The sequence below is a fragment of the Halichoerus grypus genome, chromosome 9 (assembly GCF_964656455.1).
Source record: "Halichoerus grypus chromosome 9, mHalGry1.hap1.1, whole genome shotgun sequence".
NCBI classification, from domain to species: Eukaryota; Metazoa; Chordata; class Mammalia; order Carnivora; family Phocidae; genus Halichoerus; species Halichoerus grypus.
Window position 1 is genome coordinate 122,927,463 of NC_135720.1, and position 18,963 is coordinate 122,946,425.

The 18,963-nt window shown below is 41.8% G+C and overlaps 1 protein-coding gene across 3 annotated transcripts in view; it reads left to right on the top strand.

The window, feature by feature from the left end:
• CDYL (chromodomain Y like) overlaps positions 1-18,963 on the top strand; it is a 171,993-nt gene that overhangs the window by 133,369 nt on the left and 19,661 nt on the right. The gene's annotated exons all lie outside the window — the stretch shown is intronic.

Consider the following 18,963-nt stretch of genomic DNA (forward strand, 5'->3'; position numbering starts at 1 on the left):
TTTTGGAATAGGTATTCCAGGTCTCTCTCGGTTATCATTTATGCACCAGGTATCTTTCCCAATCTTTTAACCTGTTTGTGTCTTTGTATATAAAGTGTTTCTTATATAGACAGCATAAAGTTAAACCAGGTCTTTTTATCCTTCTGCCAATCTCTGCCTTTTAAATTGAGTGTTTGTAATTACTGATAGCTCACACCTTTTTTTCTCCCTTTGTTACTCTATCATTGCCTTCCATTATTCATGTTAAATAGGTATTGTCTAATGTACCATTTTAATTCCTTTATTGTTTTTTTACAATATCTTTTTAGCTTTTTTCTTAGTTGTTGCCCTGGAGATTACAGTTTACATTTTAGCCTGTGAAAATGTTAAATTCATTTGTATATAAAAACTTTACTCTTGCATAACATTGTTCACTCTTCTCTCCTTTGTGCTGTTATTGTCATACAAAATCCATCATTTTACTTTATGTGCTCATCAACACAGATTTATTATTATTGCTTTATGTACTTGTCTTTTAAATTAGATGAAAGAGAATTGTGAACTGAAACACATTTACCCTGTCTTCCATAACTATCTTTTTAGTTACTTTTGTCAGTGTCTTATTTCTTTGTGTGGATTTCATTTACTATTTAGTGTTCTCTCATTTTAGCCTGAAGGACTCCCTTTAGTAGTTTTGTATGTATGTATGTATGTATGTATGTATTATAAAATAGGTCGGCTGGCCACTGAATCTCTGTTTTTGTTTATCTGGGAATGTCTTAATTTCTCCTTTACTTTCAAGTATTTATTATGCTAGATATCAAATCTTGGTTGACAGTCTTTTTCTTTCAGTACTTTTTATATTTAATCCTACTGCCGTCTGACCTCCATAATTTCCACTGAGAATTAAGCTGTTAATCTTATCAAGGGTCCTTGAACATGACACGTTGGTTCTCTATTCCTGCTTTCAAGATTCTTTCATTGTCTTTATCTTTCAACATTTTTATTATGATTTGTCTAGGTGAGGATCTCTTTCAGTTTATTTTGTTTGGAATTCCTTGAGCTTCTTGGATATACAAATTAATGTTTTCCATCACATTTTGGATGTTTCTGGCCATTATTTCTTCAAATATTTTTTTCTGCCTTTGTCCTCTCAAGATTCCCATAATTTGTGTGTTGGTATACTTAATGATGTCCCAGAGGTCTCTGAGGTTCTGTTCTTTTTCTTTTTTTTTTTTTTTTCCCCTGTTCCTCAGACTAGATAATCTCAATTGACCTATCTTCAGGTATGGTGATTATTTCTTCTGCCAGCCCAAATCTACTATTGAGCTGCTCTAGTGATTTTTTTTTTTTTTTTCATTTCTGTTGTACTTTTCAACTCAAGGATTTCTATTTTCTAAAATAGTCTATCTTTATTGATACTATTTGGTGAGGCATTTTTCTCATACTTCCCTTTAGATCCTTTGATACTATTTTCTTTTGTTCTTGAGCATATTTGAAATAGCTGATTAAGGGGCGCCTGGGTGGCTCAGTCGTTAAGCGTCTGCCTTCGGCTCAGGTCATGATCCCAAGGTCCTGGGATCGAGCCCCGCATCGGGCTCCCTGCTCCGCGGGAAGCCTGCTTCTCCCTCTCACACTCCCCTTGCTTGTGTTCCCTCTCTCGCTGCCTCTCTCTCTGTCAAATATAAAATCTTTAAAAAAAAGAAAAAGAAATAGCTGATTAATATCTTTGTTAAGTTCAATGTCTGGGCTTCCTCAATGACTGTTTCTGTTGACTGCTTTTCCCCCTGTGGTATGGGTCATGTTTTTTTATCTTTGCATGTCTTGTGACTTGTTAAAAACAGGACTTTTAAAACAGTATGGCAACTCTGGAAATCCGATTCTTCCCTTCTCCGGGGTTTGTTGTTATTTCTAGTTTTAGCACTTGACTTTTTCTTAGGGTTTCTGGTCTTTGCTCGATTGCCCCATTTGTTCGTGCACGTTGTCCACCTTTCTAGTAGATTCTTTTACATGTATCTTAGTTATTTTAATGTCCCTATATGATAGTACCATTATCTGGGTTATCTCTGAGTCTGTTTCTGTTGATTGCTTTGTTTCTTGACTATGAGTTGTATTTTTTCCTTGATCTTTGTGTATTTTATAATTTTTTATTGAATGCTGGACATCTTGTAAAAACAGGAGAGACTGACATAAATAATATGTACGCCTAGAAATGAGCATGGATCTTCTCAGGCAGCTAGTGTGGGGGATTGAGTCATTCTACTCAGGAGTTGAGCTGGGTTTGAGTTTTGCCTTGGCTGTGGTTGCTGGAAGATTTTTCTCAGTGTGCTCTTCTGTAAGCTTTCAGTTGTCTCTATATGCCTGAGTCATAGAGGGCTCCTCTTTCCACGCTTTTGCCCCTCTCCTAGGGAAGACTTCTATTGATTTTTTTACTCAGTTCTTTCTGGGCTATTGTAGGAAGGTGCAAGATGAAGTGGGAGCATGACAGTTCCTTTTATTTGGAGTAGAAATTTGGTTATACTCTACAGGTATCTAAGCAAGATAGTATGTTCCTTTAGTATCTCGGATTTGAAATTAATGGCCATGCACTATTAAAATGAAATAGAAAAATTAGATTGTAATTGATTCATTATCTTCCTAAAGCAGTAGTTGCAGAAACTAGTTGTTCCTAAAAGTCAAGGTAAACATGAGGAAAAGTGTTGAGAGAATTCAATCCTCTGTCAAATAAGGCAGAATCATTATTGCAGGAAATAAAATTCTTCCAGATGTGATAAGTAATAAGATTCCACTGGTGGAGAATTATACCTTGTAGATAGTTATTATCCTTCTTATATTTTGTTTTTCTTGCCAATCCTTTATTCTCAGCACTAAAGAGGAAGGTGAATCTCATTATTTCCTGTTCCTTTTTTTGGTATTTCAAGGTGACATTATAGTGTACAGATTTTCAGTAAGTTTTTTCTTTCCAATATTTGACTTATTGTCAGAGCTGTTAATGAGGAAATAAAATATACTAAATTTAAAGTATCACCTGTCTTACTGGATTTATTTTTGAATTTATCCTGATATGCTTAGTTAGAATAATAGGATTTATATTGCTAGTAATTTTTCATTTTTTGTTTTGGTGTGTCATAGTAAAACTAAACTTAATAGCTTGAATTTGCATTTGTATTTCAAGATTGATCATGCTTGAATAAAGTTTCCCATTAACCTCTTCAAATAATATACTTCACTTTTAAGGATTTCAGTTTCCTCAGTGTTTTTAACTTTCATTCTAAAATGTTGGTTGCTGATAGCTTTGTATATTACCACCATATGTGTTGAAGAGCAGAGTAAAGATGGACGCCTAAATTTCCTTTGGTCTATTAAGGACTTCATTGCTTTTCTAGATTTAGGAATCCAAATCCCTTTAGAGATTAATGCTCTCTGAGGAGCTCAACACAACTCAAAATGAAGATTAAAACTGACAGAGGATTCTTCTACATATAATAATGCTGTAGAATACTGACCTTTATACCTCAGAACTTTAAAACATGGCCAAGGACACTTGATTATCTCTAGTTATACTCTGAACTGAGTGTAGATGTTTGCATAGTTTACAGTGACATTGCTTATTGGAGTGTTTCTGTTCTAAAGAACAAAAATCCCTAAGTTCTTCTTCTTTTTTTTTTTTTTTTTTTAAAGATTTTGTTTTATTTATTTGACAGAGAGAGAGAGACAGCTAGAGAGGGAACACAAGCAGGCGGAGTGGGAGAGGGAGAAGCAGGCTCCTGGCCGAGCAGGGAGCCCGATGCGGGGCTCGATCCCAGGACCCTGGGATCATGACCTGAGCTGAAGGCAGACGCTTAACGACTGAGCCACCCAGGCACCCCAAAAATCCCTAAGTTCTTCTTATTCTCCTACTGTCACAATGTCATTCAGGAAACTCTGAGTGACCTTAATAACAAGGTTAGTGCTCAGAACCAGAGGCAAAGGCTTGATGAGGCCTGGATCCTAGCCTCAGGGAAGCACATGACTACTTTGTGTACATTAAAACTGCAAGATTGGGGGTGCCTGGGTGGCTCAGTCGTTAAGCATCTGCCTTTGGCTCAGGTCATGATCCCAGGGTCCTGGGATCAAGCCCCACATTGGGCTCCCTGCTCAGCGGGAGGCCTGCTTCTCCCTCCCACTCCCCCTACTTGTGTTCCCTCTCTCGCTGTCTCTCTCTGTCAAATAAATAAATAAAATCTTTAAAAAAAAAAAAAAACTGCAAGATTGGCTAGCAGAAAACAATTTCTGGCCATAAAAAGAAACAAATGAGGTATCTTATGAGAGTTTTGTCTATAAACTAAGCCCCTCAGAATTGGCTATGGATCTTTGTGCAGTGTATCTTTGATTATATTAACCCCTCTTCAACATGTAAAGGATTTTACATCCTTGTATTCTCTGGTTTCTAATCTCAGGAAAACAAAACAAAAAATAGCACTGAAGTGGAAGTAATCACCATCCAGTCCATGATTTGGATCTTCTCCAAGAGTTTGATTATAATTACAAATTAAACACATTCTAACTAATTTAGGGAAATAGTAAATATAATTTCAAAAAAAACAAACATGAAATTATCAAATGATCCGCTTCTATATCAACAGATACAGATATTTCTATATAATCCATAGAATTATCAATTCCACCTCTAGGTGAACTATCCAAAGAATTGAAAGTAGGGACTCAAATATTTATACATTCATGTTCATAGCAGCATTATTCACAGTAGCCAAAAAGTTGGAAACAACTCAAAAATATCCATTGATGGATGAATGGATAAACAAAATATGGCTTATATGTATAATGGAATGTCATTTAGCCTTAGAAATGATGCTCTAACACATGCTGCAACATGGGTGAACCTTGAAGGCATTATAAATAAGCCAGGCACAAAGGACAAATTCATACAATTCCGTATAGAGGAGGTATCTACAGTAGTCAGATTCATTGACACAAAAAGTAGAATGATGGTTATTGGGAAACAGAGTTCTTGTTTAATGAGTTCAGAGTTTTGGTTTGGTAAGATGGAAAGCATTCTGGAGATGGATAGTAGTGATGGTTGCACAAATAGTATGAATATACTTAATGCCCTTAAACATAGTTAAAATGGTAAATTTTTCATATATCCACGATAAAAAAAATATTTTAAATTGTTTGCTTATATTTTATTTTGAGACTTTTGCAAACGATATGGAGAGATACATAAAAGCAAAATTAAGATTAGGCTATTTTTGAGGTATCAGAATGCCCCTTCCCATGCCTGGCTAGGTAGTAAGAATTTTGGGTGTTACAGGCAGGTAGGTGAGCTGTTGACCCCCTGTAAGCCTTCTCCATTGCCTCCAGCATTCAGTCTATTTTCTTTTTAACTTCTTATTTTTAACTTGGTATAACCCTTAAAAGGCTGATTTCAGCCAGTTCTTTTCCATCTTGGTTTTTTTAATGGCAAACCTTCATCAGAGTCCTTTGAATTTATATCTGGCCATCCATTTCTTTGCTAATAGCATGGTACCCTAATATGCCATATTCTATTTTTTTTATGAGTTATCTTCAACACATTTACTGAGCACTTACTATGTGCAAAAAGTACTTGAGCCAGTTAAAATCCAACTCTGTGAAGTCTTAAACAACATTACTGGAAATGTTTCTCATCTTCTGGAAGACATTTAAGACAGTCATTGTCACTAATCACTCATTTATATCATTTACCTTCTGCTCTTTAGCTTTCCACATGTGTATCTTTGTGCCACTTCAGGAAGCTAGGCATGATGGAGACCACATTTGTGCATCGAGTGCACAGGCCTCAGTGTGATCTCCACTTTCTGCTTCCTCACCACTCAGTGACCTCAGGCAAGGCTGTTAAGCTCTCTGGATCTTGAGTTTTCATCTTGTAAAGGGGGGATTTAGTGACAAGCCCCATATTGCACCCTGCAATTATGGATGAGCCTGTGTGTGTTCGTTGTAGTCCCTCAGCCTCCATTTATTTCTCTGACCTCTTCTTACCTCCTCTGAGAGACTAGTCTGATTGATCACTGGGTTTCCCTTGCTTTTGGTGAAGAATAAGAAAAAAGAAATAGTTGTCAGTGAATGGGAAATCCACTTTGAGGGAAGGTGATTAAGCGGAATATGGACATTTTACCTTTCCTAAATGATATTACTGAAAAATTATAAATCCAAGAAATACAAGAACCAACCGTTAGGCTATTTGAGGCTATTTAACTGATATGGTGAGCATGTTTCCTGAAATGCAGTCTTTAAAGAGGAAGGCAGTATGATCTTGTTGGTATTGACCAGCACCTGAAAACTCCTTTTTGGTTACCAGGTCCTGAGTTTTTACTGTTTCCTTTGACTTACTAAATTTGTTATTGGAGAAAAACCAGTCACATTGAATATCTTTGAGTATTTTGAGTTTCTATACATTTCCTAATGCCCCTCTTTAATCTGTTTTAGCATCTCCATCTGTTCTTTCCAGTGTTCTCTACTTCTTCTAAGAATCAAATATTATTTTTCTTTTTTCCCATTTTCTCATTTGTTTCAATTACTTGGACCTTAATGACCCTTCCTCTGATTTGGAGGAAATGTTACTGCTAATCTGGTAGTCAGAAGGCGTTTCCTTTTGGGTTGCCCCGAATGTCCTGTTAGACCCCAAGTGTGCTACATCAGTGGAAGACACCAAACCCACTTACCTACAGCCGTGGTCCTCAGCCCTCAGCGTGCGTCAGCATCGCACGGGGAAGGCGCCAGTGCTCCACTCCCAGGAGCCCCGGGGAGCTGGGAATGTGGCCCAGGGAGCATTTTGTAAAAACCTGCCTCATGATTCTATTGCCTAGTCCTGATGAGAACCCCTGCTACCAATGGCAAAACATTGTAATTCCCATATCAAAGACTATATTGTTGTGTATATCCTGGTTCGTAATTCTTTGGTTTAATCAGGCTGATCTCATATAGAAAACTGGCATTAACTCTAGGTTATTTAAAGTTACATAGTCTCATCAGTTGCTACTTTTTATCTCAAAATAGTATTTTTCTTTTTAAGTCTCCACATTGCTTTTTCATACCTAATATTTTTAGGTTGGTTCTTTCTGAAAGTTAATTTATTACACAGGATGATTTTAATTGAAACCACAGCTTATGTTCTTTTTTCTGTTGATTTTCAGAATGCTTCCTAATTCTGTGTACTCTCAGCTTTTTTAACTAATTCATTTCACAGTTTTCCCTTCATCTGCTTTGAGTATATTTCTAGCATTTGTGAGTTATTTAGTAGTTTCAGGGAAATAATTTGTATGCCTCACGGGCTAAAATGCCTTTTATGCAGCCTCCATTCTTAAGTATTCTTTTGCTCTTTAGAGAATGAGTTGTTCGGAGTATTTCTGAGTGCTAATACTGTGCCAGTAGCCTCTCAGTACAAAGTTTTGGAACCCGCTCGGCCAGCTAGCGTGGCCCTCGCTCATACTAAATAGCTGGGATGCAAATGCTTGTGCCTGGAACCCGGAGCAGAGTGCCTGATTAATTCTTAGGAGATAATGTCAGAGATGCAAAAGAGCCCCAACTTACGGAAAACCTTAATTATTGACCTGATAAGTTTTAAGTTTGAGGGTTTTTTGGTTCTTGTCTTATAGGGCAAATACTCAATAAAAAGGTTTGAGGAAAGCCATTGTGGCCATAAGAGTTGGCCGTGGCTAGCGTCCGGTCGCAAAACTAGAAGCCAGGGAGCAGTGAGGCTGATGGAGTGGTCAGGATACAGAATAATCACCATGAAAACCAGGCGAATCAACAGAGCAACGCAGGGGCAGGGCTGAGGAGGCGTTAACAAACAATGTGAGGGTGCAGGGTGATAATGCATCTGTCCCTTCTTCCCATTGCCAAGTGAGGGAAGACATGACGCCAGGGAGGGGAGACCTTGGTGACGCTGTTGAGAAAGCAGAAGCATGCAGATCAGATTGGTGGGTGCTTGGATCCCAGATTTATTCATTTATCAGATGCTACCCAGGAGTCACGTGCCATGCTGGGGTCCAGGCACAGAGGTGTCCTCCTCAGGGAAGTCGGCTCCTCACAGCCCAGTGTGACAAGTGCCAGAGGGTTCAACAGGCGACACCGCGGCCCAGTTGGGGCCGTCAGGGGGACCCCTTGTGAGGGCCATGCACAGAAGCACTGCCCAAGCTTTCTCTCTGGATGGTTCCTGCTTGCACGGTGCTCAGCAGTCTGAGCAGCCTTCCCAAACTTCTCCAGGACAGCCGCAGTAAGACATACCTGTCATCTGCTGGCCTGGGTGCTGCTAGGCCACGGTCTCTGGTGCCTCTTAGTCTTTTCTTAGTACATGAATACTGATCGGTATCCACGAAATGGATTTTGTGTCCCAGAGCTTGCAAAGCACTGTTGTGTAGAATAGGGGAAGGTCATACAGCACCCACCCACCTGTCCACCCCTCGACAAAGAAACCCAGAGCTGATGAACAGTCTAGGTGTAGGGTAGCCATACTGAAATGGTTAGGAGAAAAGGGCCTTCTCATCTAGACCCAGCGTGGACGACAATCGCTGCGAGTGCTGGAATAGGAAGGCACCTGCCTCAGGCATTAGGATCGTGGAATGACTCTGGCAGTTTCGCCTGGCCTGGGCAAGTAGCTCATCTGGCAGAACATTGCTGTGGTTTCCAGCACATTTGTGGAAAGTGTGGTGGTGGTCACCAAGGATAGTCTGGCCTTCCCTCCCGTTTGCTGTGCTACTTGTACTATCTGTCGGGGTCCAGAGGCTGGAGCAGCAGTACGTAATGACTAGAATACATGGTCGGGGCTGGGCGCTGGGGAGGCAGGGAATCTGGTGCATCCACAGCCTAGCCAGACATTGGGAATGGACAGGACAGGGGAGATGTGTTTGTGCAGTAGAAACTGGACAGACTTGGGGCACCTGGGTGGCTCTGTCAGTTAAACATCTGCCTTCAGCTCAGGTCATGATCCCAGAGTCCTGGGATCGAGTCCCCCATCGGGCTCCCTGTTCAGCGGGAGCCTGCTTCTCCCTCTCCCTCTGCTGCTCCCCCTGCTTGTGCTCTCTCTCTCTCTGACAAATAAATAAATAAAATCTTAAAAAAAAAAAAGGAATTGAACTGACTTATTCTCTCTTTTTTTTAAGATTTTATTTGAGAGAGAGAGAGAGAGAGAGAGAGAGAGAGCACAAGCTGGGGGAGGGGCAGAGGAAGAGGACAAAGCAGAGCCCATCGCAGGGCTCGATCCCACAACCCTGAGATCATGACCTGAGCTGAAATCAAGAGTCAGATGCTTAACCAATGAGCCCCCAGACTTACTCTTAATGATAACGATTCTTATATTTCAATTTGATTACATTAAATGTGTATGATGAAGAGGCTCCATGTCTTAAGTGGCTAATTTACATTTCTAAGTTAGGGTTTGTCCTAACACACTGTTCAAAAATAAAGCATCCCCAAGCACAGCATTCAGGGACCTCAGTGGTGATGTAAAAGTGAGCTTGCACTTGATCTCTGAATCCCAAATCCAGAGCTGCAGGTGGTCGTCAGGCACATCTTACCAGTGGTAGGGGACCTGTCCTGTGGGCTAATCCTGAGGGACCTACCAGGGAGAGTCTAGGTAGGCTTTGAGTCACAGGAAAACAAGTGTTGACAGATTCTAAAGACCATTTGCACTCTCCTAACCCTCCTGCAGAGTGACAAGTGGGGACTAGATGTCCCCCCTAACTGACCTGGGACAAGAAAGATGTGGCTGTGGCCAGCAATGTGATCTGAAGAGGAGGGGAGGAGCTCCTCCTCACATCAAGGGTGGCTGGGATGGCCTTTCAGGTACCATCGCCCTTAAACACAGGTCTCCTGGGGAGGATTGTGGTGGTGGGTATTGCTCTTTGAAACAAAAAGGGATGTAACTAGCTTGAAAGTGAACGTGGAGCTCTAAAGACGGATTTGTGGGTAGAGATAGAGATTTGGGAGCAACCTGCTGTTGAGAACAAAGGAATGGATCACACAGAGAAAGCTGAGCGCACTTACGGGCTTTGGAACACAAACACACAACACTTTGCTCTCTCCAGTTGGAGGATCTCCCTTCAGCTCTGGAAACCTTGGGGCCCTTTGCTGTGGAAGCCCACTCTGGTGGGGTGGGGACAACAGTAGTAGCGTTTGGGTGGAGCCCCTGCGTGGCATAGGAAGTTCTTCCAGGAAGGATTGGACTAATGAAGACCAAAGATCTCTGAATGTGGAGTTTGATCGTACGCATTTCCATCCTCATTCCCCATTGAGCAGTTGCTTGTTGGTTTATGTATGGCCACTTGAAGCAAATCGTTAGTTAGATGGCTTTATTTTTAAGGCCAGGTCTAAAACGTGACTGTGAATAAATTCTTTCTCGACTGAGGCAAAAAGAATGACTTTGATACTGAGCAGCAGAAAGAAAACTTACAGCCAGTTCTGCTTAATGCAACATATGCATTCTTGAAAATTACCACACTATGCAAAATCATGCACTAAACACCACCAGGCTTAGGTGGGAAATGGATAGGAGCCCAGCACTCAAAAACTGTGTCACTGGCATGTTTAAAAATAAGGAAGGACCCTAATAAAAGTGGTACTACAGTTGGACATATGAAATGGTTAAGAAAAACATAAATACTGCAATAAATATGGCACTTTATCATGAAAGAGACATGCAGTTTGCTGTTGGAAGTGGACGCAGGAAGGGTTACTGTGAGGCAGTGGAAGGGACATCTTGAAAGCACACAGAAAGCAGGGGTGGCTGGTGGAAGTGTGTGTTTTGTGTGTTCCTGCCCAAGTAGAGTCACCTGAGTTGTAGTCGCACATTCAGCTGTCTCCAGACAAAATCAGGCATAAACAGAAGGTGAAATTTGCAGTATGCTCAGAATTGTTCCTAATAGATCAGTCATGTTGGAGCAAAGCATTATAGCAACCCTGACCATACATTACTGTCTTTTATGAAGACAGCTCAGAATAAGCATATATGGCCTTAGACCCAGAGATTCCCTACAGACAGGGGCCTGTATTTGAAGGAATTGGAGCAAAGAGACTTTTATAATTATTTATAAAGTCTTCATTCATTTAACATGTTATGGATAAAAGGGATACTGATGTTTAAAGCCTCCTTTTTACTTCCACGTTCATTGGAAAAGTTTTCTGTTAATGATTTCAGTTTGCAGATTATATAATCTGCATAAGTGGTAGGCATTTGTATGGCTAAATAGGATTAGGTCTAGAAAATGTGGAGGACAATGTTTTGAAATGTTAAACTCTGTAAAGGAGGGTTAATAATTCTATAGACTCTGTAATGCTTGCTCTGTAACTTTAAACTAAAGAAAGTAACAGCTGGTTTTGAACTTTCCTGCAGCTCAGACCCATAACTGCCTTAACAATATACTACATTTACGAACTTTGGATTAAACAACCCTAAACTATAATATACTTAGAGAAATACCAACAAATCTTTACCTATTTAAAAATAATATCCCAGAAATGTTTGTCTGGATTTTGGTTGCTATAGTCTGTTTTCAAGTAGTCCTTCCCCTGACATCAGTAGTATATTGTAGAAATTTACAAAACACCAAGAATATAAAAATCACCCGTATCTCTTTCACCAAGAAAGAGCCATTACTAACATTTTCACGAATCTGCATTTCTAATAAACTCACATGTAAACATTGTTGATTACACTACTTATACCTTTTGATATCTATCATTTTCATTTCTGTGCTATATAATCTTGGGAGTAACAAAGTAAAAGAACACAAGCTTGAGAGACAGATCTGCAGATGCAGCCCCACTTTCAGGTGTCCCCCGATGGATTTAAATCAGATTTATGTCAAAAGCTTGGCATATGTAACATATAATGTAAATGGTAGCTACTGTAACACACTTATGGACCTGGATGTTAACAATCTTCATGAACATCCCCATGATTTGTCAGGCGGATGGATGTGTGTCGTTGGTCATTGAACCATTTCCTTACTATTAAAGTTAGGGCTCTTTACAGTTTTTCCATTTTAAAAATAAAGTTATTTGAATAGCTTTTTGTATGTGAAAACATGCCCTCATCTAATTTCTTTTTCTTTTGTTAGAAGTAGAATTCTAAAAGTGGAATTACAAGGGCAGAGGTTGGTGGACACACCTTATAAAAATTGCTCTCCAGAAGTGTATCCATTTATGTATGTGTGCTCTTCACCAGTCCTGATCTAACTGCCATATTTAAAAAGGTTTCCTAGGGCGCCTGGGTGGCTCAGTCAGTTAGGTGTCTGCCTTCGGCTCAGGTCATGATCCCAGGGTCCCGGATGGAGTCCCACATTGGACTCCCTGCTCCACGGGGAGCTTGTTTCTCCCTCTCCCTCTGCCCTCCTCCCCTAGTGTTCTCTCTCTCTCTTCCTCACTCTCTCAAATAAATAAAATCTTAAAAAAAAAAAAAAAAAGGTTTCCTAATCCGTAGGTAGAAAAGATCGTTTCATTTTTTATTTGTGAGATCAATTTTTTGTGTTTTGGTGTTTTTATTCCTTCAAATGAATTTTTCTGTGCCATCTCTTGCGTGTGTCTGTGTTTTATTTTGAGTAAAGACATAGACTGTTTTAAGAAAATTAACTACTTGATTTTTCATTACCACTTATTGAATGATCCTTACCGACTTCTATTTATCTGTAATGCTGTAGATTGTCATCATCATAGGAACTAGTCCTAGGTTAAATCTAGTTGGTCATCTTCTACGCTAAAACCATGCCCTTAATAGCTATAAATATATAATTATCAAGGTGCATTTCACTCATTCTCTTCAAAAATTTCTTAGCTTTTCTTCCAGCCAAATCTTAGCCACTGAGGTTGCAATTGGAAGTCTGTTAGAATTAAAATCGAGATAGATAGCTTTGTAATATTTGGTGTTAATAAAATGGCACTGTGGTGTCACAAGTCATAAGTAAAATTGGCCTGTGGTTTTGTTTTGTGTTATCAGTGTCGAGTCCTGACATCAGAGCTAAATTCTCTTCTTCACAAAATGAATTTGGTAGATTTCCTCCTTCTCTCGGAACTTTGAAGCCGTTTTCCTCTGTAGTCCACGGCTCCTGCCGTGCCCAGCCCCAAAGCGCTTTTGGGGGCAGTTCTTCAACCTTACTTTTTATCTTTCCTCAGTTATTCTTTCTCTTTGTTTCTGTTGTGTCCGAGATCAGTCTTGAGAATTCATATTTTTCCAGAAAGTGGTCGATTTCTTGAGGATACCGTCACGTATTTATGTAGTGCACACAGAGTGGTTTTTACTCACTCTGGTTAGTTTGGTGTGGTTTTGTGAGGAGGCCAGTTATTGCCTCCTACTTACAGTTAATTAGACCTAGCTACAGTCTGTGCAAGTTCACTTTTCCCCATATGTTTACCACTGCTGGTGCTCTGCATTCTTCTGTGTATGTCCAAGCTTCTGTCAGCTCTCATTTTCCTTCAAAAACTTCCTTTAGCATTTCTTGTAGTGCAGGTCTGCTGGCTACCAATTTTCTCTGCTTTCGTCTGGAAAAGTTTTTATTTCTCCTCTGTTTCTGAAGGACAAATACGCTGCATGTGTGCTATATGCTATTTTTTACTTCCTGCACTTTTTTTTTTTTTAAGATTTTATTTGAGAGAGGGAGCATGAGTGGTGGGGAGGGGCAGAGGGTGAAGGAGAAGCAGACTCCCCGCTGAGCAGAGAGCCCGAGGCGGGGCTCGATCCCAGGACCCTGAGATCATGACCTGAGCCGAAGGCAGATACCTAACCCACTGAGCCACCCACGCGCCCCTGCTTCCTGCACTTTAAAGATGGCATGCCTTTTCCACGGTCTTCTCTACTTTCAAAGATAAATATGCAGTGGTTGTTATGTTGTTCTACCTGTAGGTCTTTTTCTCTCTCTCTACTTTGAAGATTTTCTCTTTATCACTAGCTTTTGCAGGTTGATTATGATGTGCCTTACTTTTGTTTTCTTTGTGTTTATCCTGGTTGGTATTTGTTAAGCTTCTTGGGTCTGTAAGCTTCTGGTTTTCATCAGATATGGAAAACTTTTTTTTTTTTTTAGATTTTATTTATTTATTTGACAGACAGAGACACAGCGAGAGAGAGAACACAAGCAAGGGGAGTGGGAGAGGGAGAAGCAGGCTTCCCGCTGAGTAGGGAGCCCGATGCGAGGCTCGATCCCAGGTCCCTGGGATCATGACCTGAGCCGAAGGCAGATGCTTGACGACTGAGCCACCCAGGTGCCCCAGATATGGAAAACTTTGAGCCATGATTTCTGCAAATGTTTTTTACACACATGCACACACCATTTCTTGGACTCAAATTATGCTGGATTGTTTGATGTCATCCTAGGGGCACTTGGGTTCTACTGTTTGGTTTTTCTTTTTTCTCTGTGTGCTTTATTTTGGATAGAATCTGGTGATAGGTCTCAAGTTCTCTGATCTTTTCTTGTGTAGCATCTAATCTGTTAAACATACCAGTGAAATTCATATGTTCATGTTGTCATTTAAATTCTTGAGCACACTGAGGTGATTTATAACTTGGAAATGTCCTTTTCTGTTACTCCATCGCCTCTCATTTTTAGATCTCTATTAAATGATTTAATCTTAATCATAGGTCCGATTTTTCTGCTTTGCATGTCTGTAATTTTTTGGCTGCTAAATGTTGGGACTTTTACATTTTGGGGCGCTGGTTTTGTACGCTTTTAAAAGTGTTAGTTTTGCTCTGACAGCCAGTTGTTAACTTGCAGATCAGTTTGATCCTTTCAAGGCTTATTTTTAAGTGTTGTTAGTGTAGTTCTAGAGTATCCTTTGTTCTACAGCTAGATTAGTTCTACTGATATGTGCCTGTTCCGGGGTCTCAACCCAGTGTCCCGGGTGTTCAGTGAAGTCTCTCCATTCTGGCTGGTGACAACTCCCAGCCCCGCGTGCACTTTGGCAATTATATGGCTTATAGGTAATTTTTTCCTCAAAAGTTGTTGTCTGCCAAACCTTGTGGAGTTTCACCTCATGCATATTCAGATTGGTGTTCAAGAAAGACTCAAGAGGATCCCTAGGCAGTTCTGGAACTTTCTGTGGAGCTCCCTCCTTTTCAGTACCCCACCCCACAAATTAGAGCCTCCTGAGCTTCTCCTGATTTTAGGACTTTTGCTGGGCTGTCGTGGTGTCCCTTGCCTGTACCTACAGTGTGGAAATGACCTCCAGGCAGAAAGCCTGGGACGTTGTTGGGCTCACCATGCTTGGTCCCCTTCATGCTGGGAACGTGGTCCTGCCCTGCCTGTTGTCCAGCATCTGAAACAGTTATTGGATAGATTTTTTTTTTTTTCTTCCAGTTTTCTCCTTCTTGCTAGAAATGCAGCTACTGTTTCTTTAGGTTTGGAAGCAGAAGGCACATTTCATTTTTAGAGAGACATGCTTTTTGAAGCAGTGAATTCTAACAGGTTAGCAAACACATGTTTGAGGGGATCCTTTTTGCTCTCAAGCATGTTGAAAGAATACCATTTATTAGGAGAGGCACTAAAATGGGTTTGTTCCTCGCTGGCTTTTCTGCCAGTAAATCCTAGGAAGGCATTTAGTAGTCTCTGAATCCAGGTCCTGAAGGAACGGTCAGCTCACTGAGAACATTTGCTCCACTTTGTCATCAGAGCTTTTGCTCTAGGGAGTCACAGTAAATTTTCACACAGTTTACGTGTGGAGGGCATTTTTCCCCGAATCTCGGTGTTTACCTTTTAGGTTGGTCATTAGCAGTTGATTCTGCTCTAAAGCGTACTGCTTGCTGTCCCCGGATTGGCACAAGGTGATGAGCCGTGTGACGTTGGGCAGACCACTTAACTTCTCATCCCTGCGTGGAGGGAGCCGGGCTGATGGGACCTGAAGGGCCCTTCCATTCATTTCTTCAGTGAATATTGAGTGTTCCAAGCCCTGAGGGTACATTAGCAAAGGAGACAGACAGGGACCCTGCTGTCACGGAGCTCAGTGGAGTAGGGCAACAACATATACACCATGAATCAAAAATCAAATGAGGAAGAAATACCTTTGGTGAGGAGGGCTGTGAGGAAGACAAACGGGGGCAACGTGAGTGGAGCTGAGAGGGGCCCACATTAGAGGGTCACTCCATAGAGGCTCGTCTGTGGACGCGATGCTCAAGCTGCCGTCCAGACGAGCAGGAGGAACCAGCCGTTTGAGGCTGTAGGACAAGGACATTCTAGGCAGAGGGAGCAGCAAGTACAAAGGCGTTGAGGTGAGCACGAAGCCGGAATGGGTGAAAGACCGCCATGGCTGGGTTGTCATGAGTGAGGGGCTGAGGGACACAGATGACAGTGGGGGAGGGGCTCGGGGGGGGTTCAGGACCCAGCTCATGCTGGCAGTCCGATTCCAAGACTCAGCCCTGCTGTGAACACTTCTCTACCCACATAGGGCACAGTTCGATGTTACATGGCCCCAGAGGGAAAGAACAGAGGGTCCCAGGAGTCCTGCTGGGGTGGGTGTGGTCGTTGAGGCACCGGCAAGATCACAGGGCCTGCGATCAGCAGGGACCATGATGGCCCCAGTGAGCCAGTGCAGTTTTAACAAGGAGGTGAAGGCCAGGTTCAACAAGCCTGGTCAGCATGAGCCAGCATCAGTCCATTTCCACATTTGCAGAACCACGGATAGCTCCATAGGACCTGTTGCCTCCAAGAAAAGAAAATGGGCTTATTGTGAAGCTCACATACAAAGGCAGCATGGACCCCATAGCCTAGAAATCCTGCTTCTGTGGAAAGAAGCCCCCAGGAAATCTGCCTGTAGGGTTAAGGAATGCGTGCCTTTTAAACAGGGAAACAAAAGAGACTGAGAGAAGCAAGAGCAGTTCAGGGGGAAAAGGGGCCAATCCAAAGTCAGCAGACTTTGTCCTGGCCGAAAACAGCTACCTGGCCCTCAACAGCCCTTCCCCTGTGTTGCTGGGTCCTTCTCACTACATTCTGATACAGTGCCAATTAATTCAGTTCGGGGTTAGTAACTCTTAAAAATCCAGACCCTCTCACCTGTTGTTCCGAGCACACTGGCCTGTGTTGTCTGCCAGAACCGCCCCTTCCTGGGCACGCTGCAGCCTCCAGCCCGTCCCCACTCACTTTGCTTTTGTCCCATCACCCTCGCCTCCGAGTCAGGCGGTCTTCGGCTTGCCTCTGCGCAGGATGGCTCCCATGCAGTCTCTTTTTAGGCAGGGAAGTCAGCGTTGTCAGCCGTCCCCTCCTCGAGATCAGCATCCTCTCACCTGGCAGTTGTAGTTCTGTGCTCCTTAAAACAGCATGTTAACAGAGTCTTGATTTGAACAGGCATGCTTTTTTATTTAACAACTTTTATCTGTTTTTCACTGTATCCTGCAGTCTGGCTTTTTTACCCTTAGCACTGCAGTGACACTGCTTGCCCGAGTTTATTAATGGCTTCTAACCTCCCCTCCGTTGCCTCGCCTCCTTTCTCCTCCACCTCTCTGCGGCATATGCCACTGTTGACAGGTCCTCATGGCCACAGCATCTTCCCCTTCCTATGAGGGGAGCCTCTTACTGCCTTTCTGCTTCCCCGCTGCCTCCTGGCCCTGCACGTGGCCCTCCAGCTCCTCGCTCTTCCCTTTGGAGCTCCTGCTTCTCGATTCAGCCATCATTTCCAGGCACCAGCTCCCAAGTACTCATCTCCACCCTGACTTCTCCGGTCCCCACTTCTGATCTCTGGGGCATCTACACCTGAATAATAGCTGTGGATAAAATGAAGTTTCTGTTCTCCTCCCCCAGCTACGTGAGACTCCCCTGTGGTGCCCCAGCTCCTGGGCACCCAGGCTTAATGGTTTCAGGGTCATCTGTGATCCATTTCCCTGTTACCCAAGAAGTCATCTGGTCATGTTGCCTCTAGCTGCAGTGGAGTGTGTTGAAGATTGTGGACAGAGAGAACACAGATGGGGAAGGTTCTGATGGAGGAGAGGTTGAAAGTTAAAGAAAAAGGATCCTTGCTAGCCTCCTCAGATTCAGGATGCCCTGTGTTCCTGGTAACAGCAGCCTATCAAATGCTCTTTCAATTGGAAATACTTGCCAGCACTGGAATGACAGAGGCCAAGGTAATATTAGCATTTATTGCAGTGTGGATCGGTAAAATGGATTATAGAACATCCATTCAGTGCACTGGTATGCAGCCTTAGAAAAGAACAAGGAAACTGACCCACCAAGACAAGTTCTGAGATACTGTCAAATGATAAAAGCAAGATAGGACAAAATACTATGTCTAGTGAACTACCACTTGTGTTTTTTAAAGGAGGGTAGAAATCTTTTTATTCTTACTTGCTTGTGTATACATCAAGACACTGTAGAAGGATCCCGGCAAACCATACTCGGTAGCTAACTGGAGGGTGAGGGTCCTGGGCAGATGGAGAGCAAAGGTGGTGGGAGGCCTCTTACCATAGATCTTTTTACATTTGTAGATTCTTGAACCATATTGCACATAGTAGAGGCTATAGCCTCTTCCAAAATTTCAAAAAATTGAATTTTTTTTTTTTAAACCTTTTAAGTATTTCTACCAATTGAATGAAAGTCCTGTTGTTTTACGAAGGAGATTATTTGACTTCTCTAGATGTCCATTCCTAAGTGTTTCCTGGTGGCCTTGGCTTATATTCTTTAACTGTGGAGGAAATATTTCTGACCCTCCAAGAACCTCTGCTAATTTTATTAGTAAAGCTTGAACCAGTTTTCTTGCATTTCTTTCCCTTTCTTCTCCTACCCGAAAGCTCTATATATTCATTACCAGGTGAGATAATACTCAGTTCGTATGAATAGGACTATAATTATTCATTAATACTTGAATTCTTACTCTGATGTAACTTGATAACTCTAGGAAAGCATTAAATGAATTTCTTGCCTTTATTATAAGAAATATTAAGATCAGGAGACCCTGTGTTCAAGACGCAGCAACCACATTGATGCTGAGAACTGACATAGGAGGGAAAATTAGCAGAACACTTTATGTGGCAGA